A 24,453-nucleotide genomic window follows, 5' to 3' on the forward strand; every position below is an offset into this window, starting at 1 on the left:
TGGAGAAAGGGGATCCCTCTTACACTGTTGATGGGAATGCAAGTTGGTACCGCCACTTTGGAAAACAGTGTGGAGGTCCCTTAAAAAGTTCAAAATAGAGATACCCTATGATCCAGCAATTGCACTACTGGGTATTTACCTCAAAGATACAGATGTAGTGAAGAGAAGGGCCATACGCACCCCCATGTTCATAGCAGCATTTTCCACAATAGCTAAATTGTGGAAGGAGCTGAGATGCCCCTCAACAGATGACTGGATTAAGAAGATGTGGTCCATATATACAATGGAATATTACTCAGCTATCAGAAAGAACGAATTCTCAACATTTGCTGCAACATGGACNCAGGAGATTATGCTAAGTGAAATAAGTGAAGCAGAGAAAGACAATTATCATATGGTTTCACTTATTTATGGAACATAATAAATAGCAGGAAGATCGGTAGGAGAAGGAAGGGAAGAGTGAAGGGGGGGTAAACAGAAGGGGGAATGAACCATGAGAGACTATGGACTCTGGGAAACAAACTGAGGGCTTCAGAGGGGAGGGGGNCTTCAGAGGGGAGGGGGTGGGGGGATTGGGCTAGGCCAGTGATGGGTATTAAGGAGGGCACAAATTGCATGGAGCACTGGGTGTTATACGCAAATAATGAGTCATGGAACACTATATCAAAAACTAAGGATGTACTGTATGGTGGCATAACGTAATACAAAATTATTTTAAATAAAAAAATTATTTTATAAATAGAGATACTATTTAATATGATAGCTTTCTACTTTTAGATTTTTAAAATTTTAAATTGATTAGTCATGATTTTTTGGATTATCTGTGCTAAGCACTGTGTATCCACATCCTGCCATGGTAAATGAGGATTTAGCTCAGTTGCTCTTCCCTAAACTCCCCTCTCTCCCTCCTGCCACAGAAATTATTTCACTACTCTTAGGTATTCTTTTGATATTTGTAAACCCCAAAATATACATTTTCACTTTATTTCTGTCCAGTAGTAACAATCTTTCTTGACTCCTTACGTTGTAAAGTGAGGCCTTCAATTCCTCACCCTTGCATTGTTTTTATTTTCATATTAACAAGACTGAAAAAATTGCCTTCTGTGCTGTAACCACAGTTAAGTTTTCCATCTTTGCTTTTGTTTAGCTTTTAAAAGTTGGGAAATCAATTAAGCATTGCTTTACATTACTATAACTATGCAAATGTGGTTCGTTGCTGAGCCAAGCAGTGATCACAGGCTAGCATATACTTTTCACGTACAGTGTCCCTCTTCTTCAAATTTCTAATGGCCTTTTTTTATTTAGTCAATCCTTACATTTGTTCTTCATTTCAAGGATACTATTAAATCTATGGAATATACCCCACTGTACACACTTTTCATTTTTTTACCGCATACTTATTTCTGGACCTCACTTCAAGAGTGATTTTGCCACACAGTAGTCATGTTAGGTGTTCCCATCATTATTGTTCCAGGTTAGATTCATTGTTTCCTCCATCCTATGCCTTTCTCATTCTTAGTTTCTTGTTTTCTCTGATCCATCTTAAGGAATGTTGTAAAGAAGGAGGCATGGGAGAGAAATTTTCTAAGTCCTTAGATATTTTAAAAACCTTTTATTCCATCATCATACTTGATTAATAATTTGCCTAGGTCAAGGCTTTTAAGTTTGAAATCAGTTGTCATCAGAATTTTGAAGGCAATGCTGCTTGCATGCTAGCACTCAGTACTGTTACTTTTCCTCTCTGAAAATTTCTAGGATCTTCTCTCTGACCATGGTATTCTTAAATCTATCGATATTATGTTTAAGAATGAATGATTGTTGCACTCATGCTGGACACTTCCTGGGTTCTCTCACTTGAACACCTGTATTTATCCTAAGCTGTGGTATTTCCTATAACTTCTTTGATATTTTTCTTCTCCCTAATTTCTTTGTTTTCAATAGTCATACTAATTTTCTAAGTGTTCCTTCTTGTTATTTTACTGTTCCTTTTTCATAGATCCTATTTTTGCTATATACATGTAACATCTAACATATTTTAGTATAATAATTAGGATACTTAAAAGTTCTTTTCAATTCCTTAATTTATCTTTCTTTCTCTGGGATATTTTACCTTGTTTATCTTGGTCTTTAAATATTTTCTCTGAAATATCAGATAATTCATAGTTGTTCATTGCTTTAGAATAATGGAAAAGAGAACTGGAAATAATGTGCAAGTGGCTTCCTTAAAGGTGAATGGGTAGTGATCTGGCCCTTAAGCTGAAGAATCCCTAAAATGAGAAGATAGGCTTTATTCTAAGTGTCAACATCTCTACTTTGGGTTTCCCAAACTATTAAATTTCTTAGAAAAGAATAGTTTAGTTTTGTTTACTTTTGATTTTTTAGGGTAGGAGGCTAAGACTAAGTGAGGGATATGGGGTGACTACTTTTTCTTTACATATTTAATTAATTATTTGTATTTTTAAATCAACCTTAGGTCTCTATCCCACTCCTGTCACACCTGGTTTCCTTATAGCCAGAACCCTTTCTACACTTCCACCTTTCCATCTGCTTTTTGGACTTTCTGAAACTTACTGATATATTTTATCAACTACTGGCCCTTACCTTGATTCATCCAATCTTATACTTTTATTATCACTTCAATCCAGTCTTGGGAGAGAGAATTGATCAACACATGTGCTCAGTCTGTCATCTTGAGCCACTATGAGAATCTACATTCTCTTTTTCATAAAAAGTAGTTTAATTTTACTTGACATTAAGACACTAAGCATTTCAAAGTTTTATGACATTTATATTGTATTTTGTAACCTTAGTTCTGTTTTCTTAGTTCTATGTTTAAATGGATTTAATGTCCATCACTATTTTTTTTTTACTGCTTCTTCATTCCTAAGTTCTAAATTTTGATCCCCTCTTGTATGGATTTTATTTCAAGGAATTTATAAAAACACATATAAGTGCTGTATTCCCTGAGTTCCTTCATGTTAGAGCAGACTATGTGTCTATTGCATTTCAACCTAAAGAAACAGTTGGCTGATTATAGAAAATGTAGTACTGTCACAACATTATAAGAAGGTGTGACCTATCTTCAAGTATTCAACATGGCAGGAGACACTGCTTACCATGATGTCCCTATTCATTTCTTGATTGGCTAGATTCCATCACCGACTCATTTTTTTGCCCCTTGAGAAAGCAAATGCACGCTATCATTTTTTTTTCCTTTCACACTTACGAGTATCTTTTTATAGTCTTTATATTTGAATGGAATATTGGCTTTACACAATATTTTTGGATCACATTTCTTTTCCTTTAGAGTTTAGTAGAGTTTTCCTTTTCCTCCGTTGTCTTCTACCCTGGAATGTTGCTCTGGAGAAGATTAAGGCTAGTCTGCTTTTGTTCTAGGTTATAACAATTCATCTCTGAATGCCTAAAGAATTTTTTTCTTGTTCTCTAAATTCAGTAATAACAAGAATATGATTAAGAGTTGATAGTGTTGGATATACTTCTCAGAATATGATATAAACTTCTGAGTTACAGAGTCTCTTATTACAGTTCAGGATTATTTTTCTATTTGTTATTGGAATCCTTTTTCTGATTAATTTATTGAGTTATTTAACTCAGGGACATTTATCATCCTTGTGTAGTGTCATCTTTGTCACTCCTCCATAGCTATTATCTTCTATTTCCATTAATCTTTTTATCTTTTTCCTTTGATTTTACTGTGCTTATCTCAAGCTTTTTCTCTGTGTAAGTAATTTATTTTTCAGCCCTGTCCATTCAATTTCTTTCTGTATGTAATTTGTTTATTAGTTTTGTAATGGTGTTATTTTAGTTTCAATTTGTTTCCTTATATTTTCAATTTCTATTTTTATTTCATTCTGTGTTCTTATCATCTTACATTTAAGCTCTTATTTTATTCAAGTCATGTTCTTAATAAGCTTTTCTATGGTATGAAACACTGGTGAGATGTTTTCCTGTGTTTTTTAGATAAATTAGATCTATTTGTTAATTTCCACAAAATACTTTAACGTTCTTAATATATAAGCTATAAATTTAGTGTAAGTAAAATTAATTAATTATACTTAAAATTATGCAGTAAATTCCTTGACATCAGCCTTGGAAATGAGTTATTGGATCTGAGTCCAAAAACAAAGGCAACAAAAGCAAAAATAAACAAGTGGGACTTATAGCAAACTAAAAAGCTTCTGCACAGCAAAGGAAATCATTAGCAAAATGAAAAGGCAAACCTACTGAATGAGAGAAAATATATGCAAGTCATATATATGAGAAAGCATTAATATCAAAATATATAAAGATCTCATACAACTGAATAGCAATAAAAGAATCTGATTTAAAATGAGCAGAGAATTTGAATAGACATTTTTTTCAAAAAGACGTGTAGATGGCCAACAGGCACATGAACAAATATTCAACATCACTAATCATCAGGGACATGCAAATCAAAACCACAATGAGATACTCCTTCACATCTGTTAGCATGGCTAGTCTCAAAAAGACAAGTAATAAGAAGTGCTGTTGAGGATGTGGAGAAAAGAGAACCCTTGTGCACTGCTGGTGGGAATGTAGAGTGGTGCAGCTGCTATGAAAAACAGTAAGGGGCCTCCTCAAAAAATTAAAAATAAAATGACCATATGATGCAGTAATTCCACTTCTAGTTATTATCTGAAGGAAACAAAAACACAAATTTGAGAAGGTAATGTACCCCCATGTTCAATGTAGTATTATTTATAATAGCCTAGATATGGGAACAACCTAAATGTCTACTGATAGATTAATGGATAAACAAGATGTATTATATGTATAACAATGAAATACTATTCAGCCATATAAAGGAATGAAATCTTGACATCCGTGACATCATGGATGGACCTGAGGGCATTAATGCTAAGTGAAATAAGTCAGACAGAAAAAGACAAATACCATATGGTCTCACTTATATGTAGAGTTTAAAAACAAACCAAGCAAAGAAACAAACAAAACCAAGCTTATAGATACAGAGAACAGATTGGTTGTTGCCAGGCCCAGGAGTAACTATGGGTGAAGGGGGTCAAATGGTACAAACTTCCAGGTATAAAATAAACAAGTCATGAGGATATAATGTACAGATTACAGACTATACTTAGTAATATGGTATTGCATAATTGAAAGTTGCTAGGAGAGAAAATCTTATAAGTGTTCATTACAAGACAAAAACATAAAAAAATTTATAACCATATAATAAAAGATGTTAATGAGATTTATTGTGGTGACCATCCACAATGTATAAAAATAGTGAATCGTTATGTTGTACACCTGAAACTAATATGATGTTATATGCCAAGTATACCTCAAAAGAAAAAGAGTAGAAGAGGGAGTTAAGATAGCAGAGTAGTAGGGGGCCCAATGCTAGCCTCATCCCCTAAACATAGCTAGATAAATATCGAATCATTCTGAACACCCAAGAAATTGATGTGAAGACTGAGAGACCAAACTGCACAACTAGAGGGAGAGAAGGGGCCACATTGTGGAAGTTAGGAGGTGCAGAGATGTGATTTGAGGGAGAAAAATATGGGTGCTGTGGAGGGGAGGGAGCCCTGATCAGAGACAGAGAGGAGAGAGAGAGTGAGCGAGAGAAAGAGGGAGAGCACAGTACACAGGGGATTGCACAAGAAAACAAATTCCTTCAAACCACTGACTGGGAAAATGAGAGGAGGTGATTATAATGAGTTTTTACAATTAGTGGAGTTCAAATACTGAAGTTTTAAAAGTCTGCACTGTGGCTGGTGTGGAGCCTGGTGGGCACAGCAGTGATCCTGTGGAGGAGGGCAGAGACCCAGGAGCAGATGGAGCCATCTGAGGATCTCCTGGTAGGCACTAGGAGAGAATTCCCCGTTCTTGGAGCACATCTGGAAGAGGTGGCACTACCTCTCAGGGCACAAAAGAGCGGGCAGGTGCCACTGCACTGCCCAGTTCCTTAGGATATGGGTAGAGACACCTGCTGAGGGCAGCTAAACTAGATGCCCACTTTTTGCTGTGCTTTACTCTAAACTCTAACCAAGTACACATTGGTGCGACTGCCCTTCTGGAACAAACCAGCACCAGCTGTAGTGTGGCGAGATCCTCCCCCAGAAGACCAGCACAAATACCCCTGCACACAAGTCTACTGACCATAGAGTGCTGCAAAGCTTCAACTCTAGTGGAAATAGCGTCAGGCCTCTTCTAACAAGCAGATCAGACCACGCCTAGTTAAAACTTGCCACACGTGAACAAGGTCCAAACACTCCCTACTGCAGGTGAGGAGAAACTCTGCACACCACTGACCTGAGGGAAAGAGCAGCCAGGTTACAGGAGCAGAGTGACCTAGACAAAATGCCAATACAGAGGAATTCGTCCCAGAAGAACAAGAAAAGGTCATAGCCAGAGATCAAATTGAAACAGATGTAAGTAATATGCCTGAACCAGAATTTAAAACAACAATCATAAGGATACTTGCTGGGCTTGAGAAAAGCATAGAAGACACCAGGGAGTCCCTTGCTACAGAGATAAAAGACCTGAAAACCATTCAGACTGAAATAAAAAATACTATAATTGACATGCAAAACCAAATGGATATAATGACCATAGGATGGGTGAATCAGAGGAATGAATCAATGATACAGAAGATAAAATTATGGGGGCGCCTGGGTGGGACAGCAGTTGGGCATCTGCCTTTGGCTCAGGGCGTGATCCCAGCGTTGTGGGATCGGGCCCCACATCGGGCTCCTCTGCTATGAGCCTGCTTCTTCCTCTCCCACTCCCCCTGCTTGTGTTCCCTCTCTCGCTGGCTGTCTCTATCTCTGTCAAATAAATAAATAAAATCTTTAAAAAAAAAAGAAGATAAAATTATGGAAAATAATGAAGTTGAAAAGAAGAGGGAGAGAAAAATATTGGTTCACAACTTAGTGGTAGACTTATGGAACTCAGTGACTCCATAAAGCATAATAACATTTCTATTATAGGAGTCCCAGAAGAAGAGAGGGGAAAAGGGGCAGAAGGTTTATTTGAGCAAATTATAGCTGAAAATTTCCCTAATCTGGGGAAGGAAACAGACATCCAAATACAAGAGGTACAGAGAACTCCCATCAAAATCAACAAAAGCAGGCAAACACCAAGACATATTGTAGTAAATTTTGGAAAATACAGAGAAAAGGAAAATATCCTAAAATCTGCAAGGGAAAAGAAATCCCTGACTTACAAGAAAAGACAAATAAGGTTAGCAACAGACCTATTCACAGAAACTTTACAGCCCAGAAGAGAGTGGCAGGATATATTCAAGGTGCTGAATGGGAAAAATATGCACCCAAGAATACCTTATCCTGCAAAGCTATCATTCAGAATAGAAGAGATAAACAGTTTCCCAGACAGGCAAAAATGAAAGGAGGTCGTGACCACTAAACCAGTCCTGTAACGAATATTAAAGGGGACTCTTTGAGTGGGGAAAAAAGACCAAAAACAACAAGACCAGAAAGGATCAGAGAAAATCTCCATAAACAATTTTACAGGTAACAAAATGGCACTAAATTCATATCTATAAATAGTCACTCTGAATGAAAATGGACTAAATGCTCCAATCAAAAGCCACAGGACATCAGAATGGATAAAAAATAAGACCCATCAATATGCTACCTACAAGAGACTCATTTTAGACCTAAAGACACATGCAAATTGAAAGTGAGAGGATGGAGAACCATTTATCATCCTAATGGATGTCAAGAGAAAGCCAGAGTAGCCATACTTACATCAGAAAAACTTGATTTTAAACCAAAGACTGTAACAAGAGATGAAGAAGGGCATTATATCATAATTAAGGGGTTTATCCATCAACAAGATCTAACGATTGTAAATATTTATGCCCCCAACTTGGAAGCACCCAAATATATAAATCAATAAACAATAAATATAAAGAAACTCATGGATAATAATACAATAATAGTAGGGGACTTTCACATCCCACTCTCAGCAATGGACAGATCATCAAAGCAGAAAATCAACAAGGAAACAACGGCTTTTAATGACACACTGGACCAGATGGACTAAGGAGATATATTCAGAACATTTCATTCTAAAGCAGAATACACATTCTTTTCGAATGCACATAGAACATTCTCCAGAATAGATCACATACTGGGTCACAAATCAGGCCTCAATAAATACAAAAAGTTGAGATCATACCTTGCATATTTTCAGACCACAATGCTATGAAACTTGAAGTCAACCACAAGAAAAATTTAGAAAGACCACAAACACATAGAGGTTCAAGAACATCATACTAAAGAATGAATGGGTTAACTAGGAAATTAAAGAAGAAATAAAAAAGTACAAGGAAGCAAATGAAAATGAAAACATGACAGTCCAAAACCTTTGGAATGCAGCAAAGTTTCTCATAAGAGGGAAGTACATAGCAATAAAGGCCTATCTCAAGAAGCAAGAAAAATTTCAAATACACAATCTATCCTAAAGGAGCTAGAAAAAGAACAGCAAATGAAACATAAAGTCACCAGAAAAAGAGAAATAATAAAGATTAGAGCAGAAATAAATGATATAGAAATAACAACAACAACAACAAAAAAAAAACACAGTAGGACAGATCAATGAAAATAGGAGCTGGTTCTTTGAAAGAATTGATCAAATTGATAACCCCCTAGCCAGACTTATCAAAAAGAAAAGAGAAAGGACGTGAATAAATAAAATCAGTAATATAGGGCACCTGAGGGGCTCAGTTAAGTGTCTGACTCTTAATTTCAGTTCAGGTCATGATCCCAGGGTCATGAGATTGAACCCCATGGTGGGCTCCATGCTGGGTATGGAACCTGCTTAAGATTTTCTCCCTCTCCCTCTGTCCCCTTGTGCTTTCTCTCTCTAAAAAAAAAAAAAAAAAATAGATAGAATCATGAATGAGAGAGGAGAGATCACAACCAACACCACAGAAATACAAACAATAATAAGAGAATATTATGAAAATTGGGCAATCTGGAAGAAATGGATAAATTCCTAGAAACATATAAACTACCAAAACTGAAATAGGAAGAAAAAGAAAATTTGAACAAACCCACACTCAGCAAAGAAATTGAATCAGTAATCAAAAATCTCCCAAAAAACAAGTCTCAGGCCAGATGGCTTCCCAGGAGTATTCTACCCAACATTTATTATTATTATTTTCTTTATGTTATGTTAGTCACCATACAGTACAACATTAATTTTTGATGTAGTGTTCCATGATTCATTGCTCCATGCAATACGTGCTCTCCTTAATACCCATCACTGGGCAAAAAGAAGAGTTAATACCTATTCTTCTCAAACTGTTCCAAAAAACAGAAATGGAAGGAAAATTCCAAACTCATTCTATGAAGCCAGCATTACCTTGATTCCAAAACCAAAGACCCCACCAAAAAAGGAGAATTATAGGTCAATATCTCAGATGAACATGGATGCAAAAATTCTCAACGAGATGCTAGCAAATCGAATCCAACAGTATACTAAAAGAATTATTCATGATGATCAAGTAAGATTTATTCCTGGGCTGCAAGGGTGGTTCAGTATTCACAAATCAATCAATATGATACACCAGATTAATAAAAGAAAGGATAAGAACCATATGATCTTCTCAAGATGCAGACAGAGAGGGGGAAGCAGACTCCCTGCTGAGCAAGGAGCCAGATGTAGGGCTTGATCCCAGGACCCTGGGATCATGACCTGAGCCAAAGGCAGATGCTTAACCCCCTGAGCCACCCAGGTGCTCTGCAACTTTTTTCTAGATATGTCTCCTGAGACAAGGGAAACAAAAGCAAAAATGAACTATTGGGACTTCATCAAGACAAAAAGCTCCTGCACAGCAAAGGAAACAATCAACAAAACTAAAAGGCAACTTTGGAATGGGAGAAGATATTTGCAAATGACATATCCGGTAAAGGGTTAGTATCCAAAATATATAAAGTACTTCAAAACTCAACACCCCAAAACCAAATAATCCATTTAAAAAACGGGCAGAAGACTGAACAGACATTTCTGCAAAGAAGACATGCAGTTGGCTAACAGACACATGAAAAGATGTTAGTCATCACTTATTATCAGGGAAATACAAATCAAAACTACTAGGAAATATCACCTCACACCTGTCATGGATAAAATTAACAACACAGGAAATAACAGATATTAGTGATGATGTGGAGAAAGGGGAACCCTCTTATACTGTTGGTGGGAATACAAACTGGTGCAGGCACTCTGGAGAAGGGTATGGAGGTTGCTCAAAAAGTTAAAAATAGACCTACCTTATGATCTAGCAATTGCACAACTAGGTATTGGGGATACAGAAATATTGATTTCAAGGGACACATTCATGCTGATGTTCATAGCATCATTATCAATAATAGCCAAATTACAGAAGAGCCCAAATGTCCACTGACTGATGATAAAGAAGATGTGGTACATATACATACAATGAATATTATTCAGCCATCAAAAAGAATGAAATCTTGCAATTTGCAACAACGTGGCTGGAGGTAGAGTATTATACCTAGTGAAAAAAGTTAGTCACAGAAAGACAAATACCATATGATTTCACTCATACATGGAATTTAAGAAACAAAACAGATGAGCATGGGGTGGGGGAAGAGAGATGGAGGCAAACCATAAGAGAGACTCTTAACTATAGAGAACAAACTGAGGGTTGCTGGTGGGGAGGTGGGCACTGGGATGGTTTAAATGCATGATGGGTATTAAGGAGGGCACTCGTGATGAGCACTGGGTATTATAAGTAAGTGATGAATCACTAAATTATACTCCTGAAACTAATATTACGCTCAATGTTAACTAACTAGAATTTAAATAAAAATTTGAAACAATAAAAAAAAAGAAATGGAATATCTGACTCATGAATAAAACTGCTAAATATTAAGAAAAAAAGAAAAAGAGATACAGTACAGACCTTGAAACCATATCAAAAAACTTTCTGCACTCTTAAAAATAGCTAAAGTATAATTTGTTCCTAAAAATATCTGAAGTTACCTAGTATTTTATCCTCCTCTCAAACTAAGAATCTAAATAAACATCAATTATAAGTTGAATATCCATTTCCCTGCACCTTGCTTTTTGTTGCCAAGTTATCTGTGTATAATATTCTAAACTGAAAGTTCCCCTTGTTACACTGAATATGTTTCTCTATTGTTTAATGGCATCTATTGTTGCTGTGAGAAATCTGCTTGGTTTAATGTTTAATTATTATTTCTATTGGTAATCTGTCTTTTCTCCTGGTAGCTGGTAAGAGTGTCTCTTAATTCTTGATTTTTTTCTAGTTTAACTATGATGGGTCTAGGTGTGAATATGTTTTCATAAATCCTGCTTGGTTCTTAGAGTTCACCTTCTATTTGAGGATGCAGATCTCTATTCAATTTTCAAAAATTCACAATACTTTTCAAACATTACTTTTTTGTGATTCTGTTGTTTCCGTTTGGAAGTCTTATTTGTCTTTTTAGTCTATCCTATATATTCCTTTACACTTGGGTGACCATATAATTTATTGTCTAAATTAGGACATATTTGAGAGTTAAAAGGATTGTCACTAGTAATTACAACAGACAATGGATGTAAACTGGAACTCTACCAAGCATACTGGGGTGTATGATCTATTTAACATTTTTACAGATTTTATTCCCTATGTTATGATCTGGGTGAATCCTCAGTAATATTTTCTAACTTATCATTTCCTCTTCTATTGTCTCTATTCCAAAGTTTACCAAATCTTTTGAATTTTTCAATCCATAGATTTTTTATTTCCAATATGTCTAGTCATTCTGCTTTTAATTTGACTTATTTCATTTGTTTTTCATTGTTTTTATGTAATTTTTAAATATAATTTATATAATTTTCATTTTAATCCTTAAACATTCAAAGCATATTTATACTAAAGTTTTGGCTAGATAGTTTCATAAATTTTTACCTGGAATGAAATTTTGTTGCAATTGTTGATTTTTGTCTGGGTTACATTCATAGCATTAGAATTCTCCCTGCGTTTTGAAATTTTGTTTTGCAGCCTCATTTTTAAGGAGATTCCCCCGCCCTTCTTCTTTTCCTTCACACTTCTCTGTCTAGTGGTTTTATAGCTTTATTTTCTCAACTTCCTGAAACCCAGCTCTAACCCAGACAACGGTATAGAATCACAGAACACCTGCCCATGGTCTCAGTAGAGCTAGGACATCAGGTTCTAGGCCAGGGGCAGTTGGCACAGTTCCTCAAGTGCATGGAGTGTTTGGTCCTTTTGCTTCTGAAGCAGTCTACAAAGTCATTACTGCAGGTAGTGGGTGCTACACATTTCCAACCTCCTTTTCCCAGAAGGAGCCTCACCTTGCACCTGATTTCAAACCTGGCTCCAGTCTTCTGATTTCTATGGAACACCTTCAGTATTCCTTCCCTGAATTGCCAGCTGCCACTGCCTGCTTCAGGACTAGGGCCCAGCATGTCTGTGACCTTGGTTCTACCCAACTATGGGTTTCTCTTCTATTTTGGTACACAGCAATGCTTAACAGGTTTTGAACCCAGACAAGGTTTTTACTTTTATATCTTTATATACTTTTGCTATGTGTTAGATCGAGGAGGTACATTAAAGCAGGAACTAACTGTTCTATTTTGACCAAAATACATACAATTTTAAAATAAAGAAGTACACTGTATTTTTTTAAAACTAAAATGGGTGATTACAAAGTATCCAGACTTAGCAAATTTGGAGGACATTTAGAGGTATGTATTTTTTGTACAAGTCTCTGAAACATTTTTGTAAATATGCAATAGTAGTGCTAACAGGATGAATAGAACCCTTTGTCTACAGGATGGTTTAAAATAACTTTTGCCAAACTGCAGCTATTTCTTTCTTAAAATACATCATATGGAAATCTTTCCTATTAGCTGAAGCATTTTCTGGTGCTATATGACATTGTGACTTGGCTATTTTGAAATGAGACATATTTTACTCAGTTAAAAAAGACAAATATTAAATTTTCCATGTAAAATAGTTATGAAATCTGCAGAAAAAAAAGAAAAATAAAGAAAAGGAAGAAGGAAGAAAAAGCACATTCACTCCAGTGTTTTGAATAGTACTTGGCCCTTAGTAAATATTTGTGGAAAAAATGAAAGGATAAGTATCTGAGTCTCACGCCATTGCCGCTTATCCCTGAGTAGTCAAGGGAGTAGGGTAGGGAACATGTTGTGGATGGGACAGGGATAAGGGCAGCATGAGGGCTCACAGATATAAGGTAATGGATCAGGTGAGAGGTGAAGTGAAGCATAGAGTTAGTGTAATTGTCAAAGTGTTTGTTGTTCTTAACATGGTTGTAAAAAACAGTGATTTTTTTTATTTTGACATTTTTATGTGGTTGTGAGTTTTCTGAGTCACATCAAAACCATTATGCCAACTCAGCCACGTCTAACTGTCCTGCTTCCCATTTTGAGCCTATTTTACTGAGCTCTACTCATCATTCAGAGGTGAGCAGACAGGCCACAGTGTGAGGTTATATATAGATATCCTCTACACTGTGGAGGGAGCACATTTGGAGAAAAGAAGTACATGAGTCATCTCCCTGCTGCAGTCCCTGCATTGTGGAACCTAAAGGGAAGGTCCATTCAAGGCTATATTGGAATGAATAGCAGGTTCCAGCAACATAACTTTACCAATCTTTATGTCACCCAAGCCCCTAGAGGAGAAACAAGGAAATAGGTTGGATCTTAAAGAATCAATGGGACAGAATGATTCTGGTTGAGTCACTGTGGCCTCCACCTCAGCTCTGTTACCATCTTAGCCCCTGTGCATAACAGCGGTGGGCCTTCAGTTTCTAAGTTGCTATGTGGGAAGCAAGTAAGGACTTCTCATTGGATCACTTATTCCCAAGACCCACTCCCAAGAGCAGAACTCTACAATAACTACTGACTCAACTATTTTATCATATTGAAGGAAACAAAATAGGGTGTGTGAGAATATTTTAATATGCAGATCTCACTCAAAGTTTTCTCTGAGTCATTTTGTACTCTAATTTACAACATACTCTATAGCTCAACATAAATATATTCCCTTTAATTCTTCATAGGTTGACACTTGCTCTTATTGGCCAAAGACTAAATAGAACTTTGAGCAATCTCCTGAATAAGTGGGGAAACCAGTTCTAGCAGGTTCAAATGACTCCTACTTAGACTGGTTTCTAGGAACTGGAAATCTGTATAAACACTGTGAGGAAGCTGAGCCAAGACTAAACCAATCAGAATTAAAGACTATACAAGGAAGAAAGGGAGGGCAGTTATGCCACAAATCCTCATGTCTGATGGCTTTATTGCTGTAGCATTAGCATTAAAAGGGTTATAGTTGCTTCTTTAATTTCTGTGTCATTGAAAAAAATTCACCAGGGCAATGGTTTATTCATCTTTGTGATTCATAGATTATTTTAACTGGGAAGAAGAGCATTTATGTTTGTTTAGTGCCTTGTCCATGGGATTTTCCTTACATTATCTCATTTTAACCCCACATTAATGGTTTGAGATATATTTTATCTTTTTACACATAAGGAAATTATAAATGGGAAGTAAATAACTTGGCTGAGATTATTAGCTTTAAGTGTGAGAGCTAGTACTGAAACTCAGGAAGGCCATATAGGACCATGGGTAAGAAGTGTAGTCTGTGTGGCTTTTGTCAAGCTGCTTTACCTTCTTGTGCCTCAGTTAACTCAATTTTAAATGAGGAATAATAATCACACCTCCTCTTATGGTTGTTATAAGTTAGAGAATTTACAGCATAGCTTGACACATAGGCATTTTCGTTTATTATTGGTGGGAGTGTAAATTGGTATTTCCTCTTTGGGACGCAACTTGGTAATTGCTTAAAGGGGAACTCTAGTACATCACCATTATTGTTGTTAAAATTTGTAATATAATTGAGAAATACATGGACAAACTTAAAAATTTAAATTAAAAAATTTTAAATGCACATTTTCTCTCTCCTGGCAATTCTAATCTAGGAATTTATCCTTCAGATATGCTCACACATATGCATGAAACTATTTATACAGGATGTTCATTTCGGCACCATTAGTAATAGTAAAGATAGGAAAACAGAAACATCAATTAGGAATAGATTAAATTAAGATACACAAAATGTACTGTATGACCTCAAAGATACATTGTGAATTGAAAGAAAAGGTGGCATATTATTTGTACAATTCTGCCATTTAGATTTAAGAGTGTGTGTGTAATACAAGTATCAATACTTATATGTACATTATTTTTCAATTATGTACAAGGAACTGTTTACCACTGTTAGCCTTTAGAGAAGAAGGTTGAAGAGATAATTTCTTATGCAAACAATTTTTTTTAATACAAAGGAACCAATTTTTAAAAATACCACAATATTGCATTATTGAACTACGGAGAATTGTTAGCTACTCATGTGCAGTTGGATTGAGATAATCCCCCAATCCTGTTAGGCAGAACCCTTTTAGTGAAATGTAGGGGCTGTAAGAACCAGGCTGTCCATGCAGAGATCCAGAAGATGCCCCTGAGTGTCAAAGGAAGACTGAGATTCACTACACTTTTGTCAGCACAATTAGGATTTAAAAGAAGCATCGAGAATGCATTTCTATATTTCTTTCATATTTTATGACTCTCCTCTCTAAATCTACTATTTCTTCAGCCTCATCTCTGTATTAGTCAGCTCAGGCTGCTGTAACAAAATACCATGACTGGATAGCTTAAACAACAGGAATTTATTTCTCACAGCTCTGGAGACTAGTAAATCCCAGATTAAGGTGCTGGCTGACAGTTTTCTGAATTCCCTGGTGAGGGCCCTTTTTCTTTCTTGCAGATGGCTGCCTTCTCATTGTGTTCACATGGGGTGGGACTGGAGGAAGCAAGTTCTCTTCGGTCTCTTTTTTTTATAATTGGCACTAATCCCATCAAGCAGCCACACCCTCATGACCTCATCTAAACCGGATTATCTACCAAGAGCCACATCTCCAAATACCATCATATTGGGAGTTAGGGCTTTAAGATATGAATTGGGGGGGGGGAGGGCACAATTCAGTCTATAGAACTTTTATTTGAGCTAAAATATTAAGCTTAAGTTTTATAATATGATATTAACTGTATCAGCAGCTTGTTATTTTCTAAAATTCATCAAATTTCCTTAATTAGCCATATAGAATGCCTGTAATCCAGGTCAATTGCCTACAGTATCAGAATCTTAAACAACCTGTTTAAATGGTGCATATTGAAAGTCTGGCAGAGAGGTAGTTAAGAAAGATTGTCTTGAGTTAGCATCTATTCATTACCGCATATACTCCAAATTCTCTTAATGTTTTTTCCTTAAAAAGGCCTTCCCTAATACTAGATGGAAACAAGAGGATATCCTCCACCACTTTAACTCTTGTATTAAGAAGAATATTAACACTGCTATCACAATTTATAACTATTTTATTTTTATATCTTTTTTTCTTTATTTTCTGACTCCTCTACAAAAATGTAAGCTCCACGAAGGCAGGCACTACAGTTATTTTGTTCACAAATGTGTCCCCAAAGCCAGTAAAAACACTTGCTAAATATGAACCAATGTTCTTGGATCAAGTTAGATCATAAGAAGTCTACACATCTGGACAATGACATCTTTGTCATTGCTTTTATAGAACTGTCTTTCAGTTGTTGGCCATGGATTTTTATCTTAGGTTACTCTCAAAACTAACCATGCAAATTTATCTATTCATTGTGAAACCAATATTGATGTTATTATTGATATCCTATTCCCTCTCTTGTCATATAGAAGTTAGGTCTCTTCCAGGAATGTCTTATCCCCCAAATATTTGTAGATAATTGTTTTAAATTATAAAACATTCATTAAATATCATTAAATTTCCATCTTCATCACAGCTAGGAGAAAACTCCAGGACTGATGTTCAAACATAGCCACTCTGTTGACTCTTATTGTTGGCATATGCTTCCCCCTCCCACTTTTGGTTCTATTTAAGGAGTCTTATGGTAAATATCTCCCCCTTCTCTTTTTTTTAAGATTTTATAGGGGGAGGAGCAGAGGGAGAGGGAGAAGTGGGCTCCCCGCTGAGCAGTGAGCCAGATGAGAGGCTCTATCCCAGGACCTGGGATCATGGGCCATGCTGAAGGCAGACGTTCAACCAGCTGAGCCACCCAGGTGCCCCTCCTCCTTCTCTTTTTGAATAATTGATCTCAAATACTTTCTATGTGAAGTAAAATGTAAGTACATTAAGTTGATGAAAATAAATTATGTTGTTTTGTGTTATTTTCCCACTTCACTAGGTCTTTACTGTTAAGATTGGAGTCCATGACATATTTTGGCTTTTGGCTTAGTATTATCAGCATCTGGTCTCTCTCTGTCCTTTCTCTTTTCCATTTTCTCCTGTTCCCTCCCACCAAAGACATATTTCTTTCCCATAATACCACTGTTGCTGCCACCTCTTTTATCATGAACTGTCCCATAAGATCTGACAGTATACCATACACACTTGCTTCCTCAGGATGTGCCTAGCTTTGCTTCCTCTTCTTTGTCCTATGTATAGATTGGCTATAAATATATTCTTGGCTTCATCTTCTCTACAATACCTCTAATGCTCCTGTAACACAAACTATTACCAATATAAAATCCATGTCATTTGTTTCTTCTTTAATAATCCTTGAAATCCATTTACTGGTAAAAATCCTTTTAAACCTTTGGAATAATACTCATCTATCACTATCCAGATTTTCTATATTTATAGATTAGATTATAATTATAGTGCCTTATTTTATTAGTTGTATTGATAAATAGCCCTATATAATTGTAAATAAAGCATTAGAAGTAGTCCCTTAGCTCTCTCCTGTCCCAACAAAAATATAATTGTGTATTATATAATATATAGTATATAAAAACTATATAGCAGACATACACATATACATTTTCCCCAAAGTCCTTTCAGAATGATGTAACACAATAAATTTACCAAAAGACAAAATTAGGATGATGAGTGGCAATTAGAAACTGGAAAAACATAGCATTAATTTGGCAACTGATTAACTATTTTTCTGTTGAGCAGAAGATAAGAATCCAACTCTGAAAAGAACTAAGTCTCCATCTTTGACATTAAGCTTCCTCAAATGTGCAGGTATTAAAAAGAATTATAATTGAGCATAGTGTTCCAAATTTATTACTTAGTACATAACATAGCAGGTACTAAATTGAATTGAAGAATGAAACTAAAGAAGATATCATAGGAAAATAAAGTGGAATCTTGTAAAATTAAAGACCCGTTTTTCATTGAAATTGTTTAGAAGTTGCTTAACTAGGAGTGTGGAAGAAAATTGCAAAGTCTCTTTATTTTAGACATGGTTGTATTCACTGACATGCTTCAACCTGGTAATAAATCAGCCTGGGAACCTTTTACATAAAGGGATGTCACTATAAATTAGCTTTTACATTTTATATTAAGTAGTATAATCATAAAATATTTAATCAAGACAATAAAGCTGTCAAAGTAGTTGGGTAATTTGAGACCTGGTGTGTAAAAAAGATCTGATTCTTTCATGTTGGGATTTCTCCTTGTTATATAAATTTTGATCTGTGAATTTACTAGAACTTGCCATAGTAATAACAATAGATAACTTATTTACAAATGATAACTATAACAAATGTTTGGCAATCAGAGATACTATTTAAATACTTTGGTTAGAAACTAACCAGAACAGACTAAATTTAAAGAAAATAACACACCAAAATGCTTTGTCTTATTTTGTTCTGAAACGAAGAAGATATTCTTACCATGCAGATGTATTTTTTTCCTATTCTTTCTTTTTTAGTTTATCTTTCCATATATTTCTCAATTATTTCACAGATTTGAATAATAATAATAATAATGATAATGATAATTTGACTTTACATACAAGATAAAAATTGATCTTTTCCACACTCTTCTTAGGCAGGGAGAGTAGGAAAGAGATAAAGAAACTGAACCTAGAAGGGTCACTGGGTGTCCCTTCTGTCCTGGCTTCTTATACTTCAGAAGGCAGCAAGAGCCCATCTTTTGGCTACTTGTCAGGAATACCATTTTGTTTGCCTCTTCCTAGTGGAGGATCCTTGCTTTCCTCTTCACTGGCTCTTTAACTCACAGGCTGCACCAGTTAACTATCGCCTGCCTCAGGCTCTTCTTGACTTCTATGACTGGTTTAGCTCTGCATTTCTGACTTTGATCTTTGACTTTACTGTTTGTTCTCTGCCTCCCTGCAACCTCAGCAGCCATGAAAATCACTTCTTGCCATCTGTCCCAGTTCCTTGAGCCTATTTCAATCAGGCCAGCTCTATCCAGCCTCCTACCATGAGAGGAGGATCAGATATCCTGCCCAGAGCAACAGAGTCTGGATGATAACACAAATAAAAGCACTTTTGCAATATGCCATTCAAATTGTTGAAAATGACAATCATCACAAATTATCAACTATTTTCAGTCATTACCAGCCTGGCTACATTGATCAAACAAATAAATATTGTGAAGGTAGATTTGTGAATTTCTCTTACTTTTTAAAAGCTGAAGTAATAAATTCCCCAAGTATAGACTTCAAACAACATCTGTTGACTTAATTAGAGAAGAAATGCTTCAAGGATGAATTCTTTTCCTAAACTTGGTTGTCTTTTCAACAGATGATACATCTGAAACAATAGGTAGGGAGCAGATGTGGGATAATCTGAGTCCTAGCTTGCATTTGGCAAAACTCTGACTACAGAGTGAAACCATTAAAGATGTTGTCAGTGAGATTGATGATGTTACGCATTTTGAAACTGTCCTTGACAAATTATATAAAATGCACAATTCTTCTCCAAGGACACATCATGAATTGTAGCAAAATGTAACACATAACACACACAAGAATTTTATTAGTTCACTGAGGCACATTCAGATTGAGTTAAGACAGATTCTGAAATAATTCTACTAAAAAATGTCATTGTAAATAGTTCAGAATCAAATGGAAAAAGAAGCATGAATGTACTGAGAAGAGACTGTTTAAATAACATATGACCCTCTCCCAGTGTATGATTTCCCCTTCCATGTTGGAGTGGGGAAGGTGAGCCTTGCAGAAGCAGGTCCCAAGGATTGTGAGATCATGGATGAGAAACCTGAATCCAGAGTGCCAGTCCAGTGTTTTGATCTGAGCTTCTGAAGCAGGAGTGACTTGCCTTGTCTTACGAAGAAACCAGAGGCACATCATCTTAGATGGGTTGGGTCAAATTTCATCTCCTCTGCCCCCAGTGATTGATAAGTTAAAATATTATTTTGTATTAAAAGAGAAATATATATGATATATAATTTTAAATTCTTATAGACTTTTAAAATGAAGAATAAGAATTCAAAGAAATCTTGTGCTTGCATTGGTTGACCACCCCTCAACTAATGGCATGTATTTACCTGCCTTTGTCTTAAGGATACTATATGGACATGGTGAAAAAGAACAGAAAGATAGCAAAAAATTGTGTATCTAAGTATGGAGTCAGAATGGACAGGCAAAGCACAACGTTAGGAAGCTTGGAGCAATTCCAGGGACCAAAGCTGAAATCCATGCAGGACTGAATAAGTAAGCTAGTTCTCTTCATTATTTTCTACCTGCCTTTTTTCCATAGAACTAAAGCAGAACATCATTGAGTCTTAGGGTTCAGAGAGACTTTTTAGGGCCATTAAATCCAATCTTCTTATTACATAAAAATTCCACAAGAGTTTTAAGAAGTAGTTTTCAAGTGTCTTCTGGAATACTTTCAAAGACAAAGAACTCATTAGTATGTAAGGAAGCTCTTTCTACCTTCCAAGAATGTGAATTGTTTAGAAGGACAGGATTGTCACGAACACTAGTTTCTAAAAGTCAGATAGTAAGAAGAAAAATTGTCCTTAGGAATCTATTTATCCTGGCTTCTCATTCAGGGCTTTTTTTTTTTTCACAAAACTTTAGTAGAAATACTTGATTATAAATTGGTCTAAAGGAAACTGACTTGGCAGCTGTAAGGGAAGTCCTAATTTAAGCCAGAGGGAAAAGAACAAATGACATCACAGGAAGTTGTGAAACCTAATTCAGTAGAGACACAGGCAGGGTTATTGACCACAACCTAAGACAACTTATTTTTCAGTAAAAAAAAAGTGCTATGATCCACTAGTGGAATATTTCCTCCTTTTTCCCCTCATTTTCCCCTCCTGGATTCCAGAGTGCAGGTGGCCCAGATACACAGCATTACCTCAGAGGGGAAATATTTTAAAGCTATTGTCCTATTCTTATATCAACAAAATTAAAGAATCTACAATGAATCACAAGTGATTCTAGTATTCTACAAAAAAATTCCACAAAAATCCTACAAAAACAAAAATCACAGTGATTCTATAATTACCACCAATTCTAGAGAGTCAACTGCATATCACTTTCCAAAAAAAATATATAGGACACTATTTTGAAATGACAAAAATGTTGCGCTTGTAATTAAGCAATGGATTCTTCTCTCTTATCAAGTGCAGAACTTCTGTAAAGATTTTATTTGTATTTTACACATAATAACCACCACTCTAGGATATCATCATCATTCCCCATTAGTGCCATATTAACTGAAAATCTATACAAAGATAGGATATGTATGAAAGCCAAACAAATTTGGGCGTTCACATACTGACATTTAGCTCCTGCTCACCAGCCACTAAAGTGAAGGCTTATAGTAGAATGTGCCTGGTCTACTAATATGTATAGAGATCTCAGTCAAAACTTTTATTAGAGAGACCACTGAAGAAAATCATCCTATTCATACAATAGCAGAAGAGACTCTAGTGATCCAAACCTTTTTAAAGTGTGACTGGACATCCTAGGATAAGAAGACATGTGAGAAATACCATCAGCATTAAAGAGAACGAGCAAGGCCAAAATATAGAAAACTGACTTGAGGACCTAATGATAATCTGAGCTATAAACTATTTTGAATTTACGTATAATAAGTTCAACCACTGTAATAGCCTTATGAGGTAGATACTGTATTATCCCATTTTGTGGATGAAGAAATTAAGGCATAGTGCATCCACAAACCTGGTCTCACATGCAGGGAACAATCTGCTTATTCTATAGTGTCCACTGAGTGAACCCCTAGGGCCCACCTGGCTAGAACGGCTCCAGCAATTCTAAGAAAAAGAATTCTGAATGTGCCTCAGTGAACTAATAAAATAAAAAAAAAACCTAATAAAAATTAAAAAAAAACTAATAAAATTTTTCAGCTTCAAAACAAAAAGCGGAAAGCTACTTGGACTGGGTAAAGATCATGTTTAAAGCAGCAAAATTTTAAGATCAAATTATTAGCAGAAAAAGATAAACACAGTCTTTTCTACAACCAAAAAAAAAAAAAAAGACTTCATTACTGAGCATAGTGTTGTGGAAGAATTGGAAAATAAATTATTGGCAGGAAAGGAGGAAGAGCAAAAATCCAGCAATAGCTGGCCAAAATACGTAATGATGTAAAGAAACTCCAGCATTAGTTAAAGGAAGTGACACACCTAATTTTATTGAAAAGCTCAGAGAAATAATGGAACCAGTTGAAAATGCAATGAATACTTTTAAATAAAAGCAGAATTTGATATACGAAGAGCTTATTAAAGAAGAGAAAATAACTAATGAATTGAATGCCATATCCAGAAAAACTGACACATGGGCTTTGGGTCACTCAGAAACACACAGAGCTTTCATAGCAATGTCAAGCAAAGTTCCTGTAGACAAAGTACCATCATACAATCTTCTAAGAGAAATATGGATTCTGAAAAACTATTTCAGCAAACAGGAAGATGACAAAAGCACTGGACTATGATGATTACTAGAACTCTGTAACAGTGAGGAACAAACATAAAGAGAAGCCTGCATTTATGGGAGAAGTTCTAGAACACTACCCTGGAAGAACACAGGATGAAGTGCAACAGCATGAAAAATACTAGAAAAATTTCTGATTCTAGGATAAAGGGAAAAAAAGTCTATTAAGAATTGGAAAACTAAAAACAGCAAAAATTTGGGGATTTTCAAGTAAAGGCTGGATATACTTATGCTTCCTCATAATAAACAAGAAGATGATGAAAGTAAAAAGAGGAACAAAGAAGAAAATTGCCAGTTGAAGCTTGCAAAAAAAAAGAAAAGTATATAAATATCAATGAAATATGTTTCTTATACTTAAAAGAAGTTAAGAAAAGAGAAAAATATAGCAGAAGGAGCACTGATGTTAGTTTAAACTAAATTTACTATTAGAAAGTTATGCCTAGGAGAAATAAAAATTGGAAGAACTTTTGAGGTTTGAAAAGGAGATATGGGCAAAGGCAGAAACCAGGAAAAAACACTGGTGATGAAATTTCCAGGTTTCAAGAAACAGATTTACATAACTTTGAATCAAAAATTCTAGGTAGGCAAGGGAAGAGGAGAAGGCAGAAAACCAAGAAGACTGGACAAATTAAGAGTGAAAACATGCTAGCAGAGATCCCTCTAGGCTAAATGAATTTATCAAAGTTTGGAAAAAATGGACCAAAGATATAGGACCAAGTTCTGGGCCACTTCTGCATATTCTCCACTGGCTTTTTCAACTTAGAGACAGGGACAACAGAAAACATGAGATAATGAACTTGTATACAGTTGACGAGAATGTTAGGGAAATACAGTGACGAAACATCTTTAAATAACACTAACCTCATCAGTTAATTATTAATTGTATTATGTGAATTATGTGTATATGTGAATTGACAGGTATGAGGTTCCATACTGACATTGCTGTGAATATTTTCTATTTATATTAAGAAAATATTTAGTTTATATGTTGGCCTATGACTGATGTAAAAGCTATTGAAATAAGTTTACATTACAAACATTACTTCATTCAACGCACAGCAAATTGAGAAGTTTTTTTGTTTCTTTATGGAATAACAGAATTAATTGGAACAATTTCAGAGTGGTATTTTTTTAAACCAAAAATCTGTAACTTTTGGAGGTAAGTTGGCTTGAGTAAAAAAAATGTAACGTTTTCTTTTTAGAGTTATAAGTTCATACTTCTTCTAAGTTTAACAAATTGATAGTTTGACAATTACTGCATTTTTGTATGATAAGCATTTTGTATTTGTTTGAAGCAAAAAAAAAAAAAAAGGAAAGAAAGAAAATGAAAAAGGAAAGAAACAAAAACACAAAGTTCCCAAAGGAAACAAAACCATTACACAGCTGACATTCAAACCCAGGCTGTCTTGCTCTAGACTACCTCCTCTTTACTATGCAGACAACCTCCAGGAGCAGAAAATTTTGAATAGCTAATATTCTATCCAAATATCTAATGGATACTGAGAAAGTGTTATAACCTTAAAAAAAGATCAAGAGCTCCAGATGTTGAAAACGTGAATAAGTTGAATAAAACAATAA

The 24,453-nt window shown here is 35.4% G+C and overlaps 1 pseudogene; it reads left to right on the plus strand.

Moving 5' to 3' along the window:
• The first annotated feature begins 13,256 nt into the window (after positions 1–13,256).
• On the plus strand, positions 13,257–23,711 carry LOC100463866 (annotated as a pseudogene).
• The last annotated feature ends 742 nt before the right edge of the window (positions 23,712–24,453 follow it).

Source organism: Ailuropoda melanoleuca, chromosome 19, assembly GCF_002007445.2.
Source record: "Ailuropoda melanoleuca isolate Jingjing chromosome 19, ASM200744v2, whole genome shotgun sequence".
NCBI lineage: Eukaryota > Metazoa > Chordata > Mammalia > Carnivora > Ursidae > Ailuropoda > Ailuropoda melanoleuca.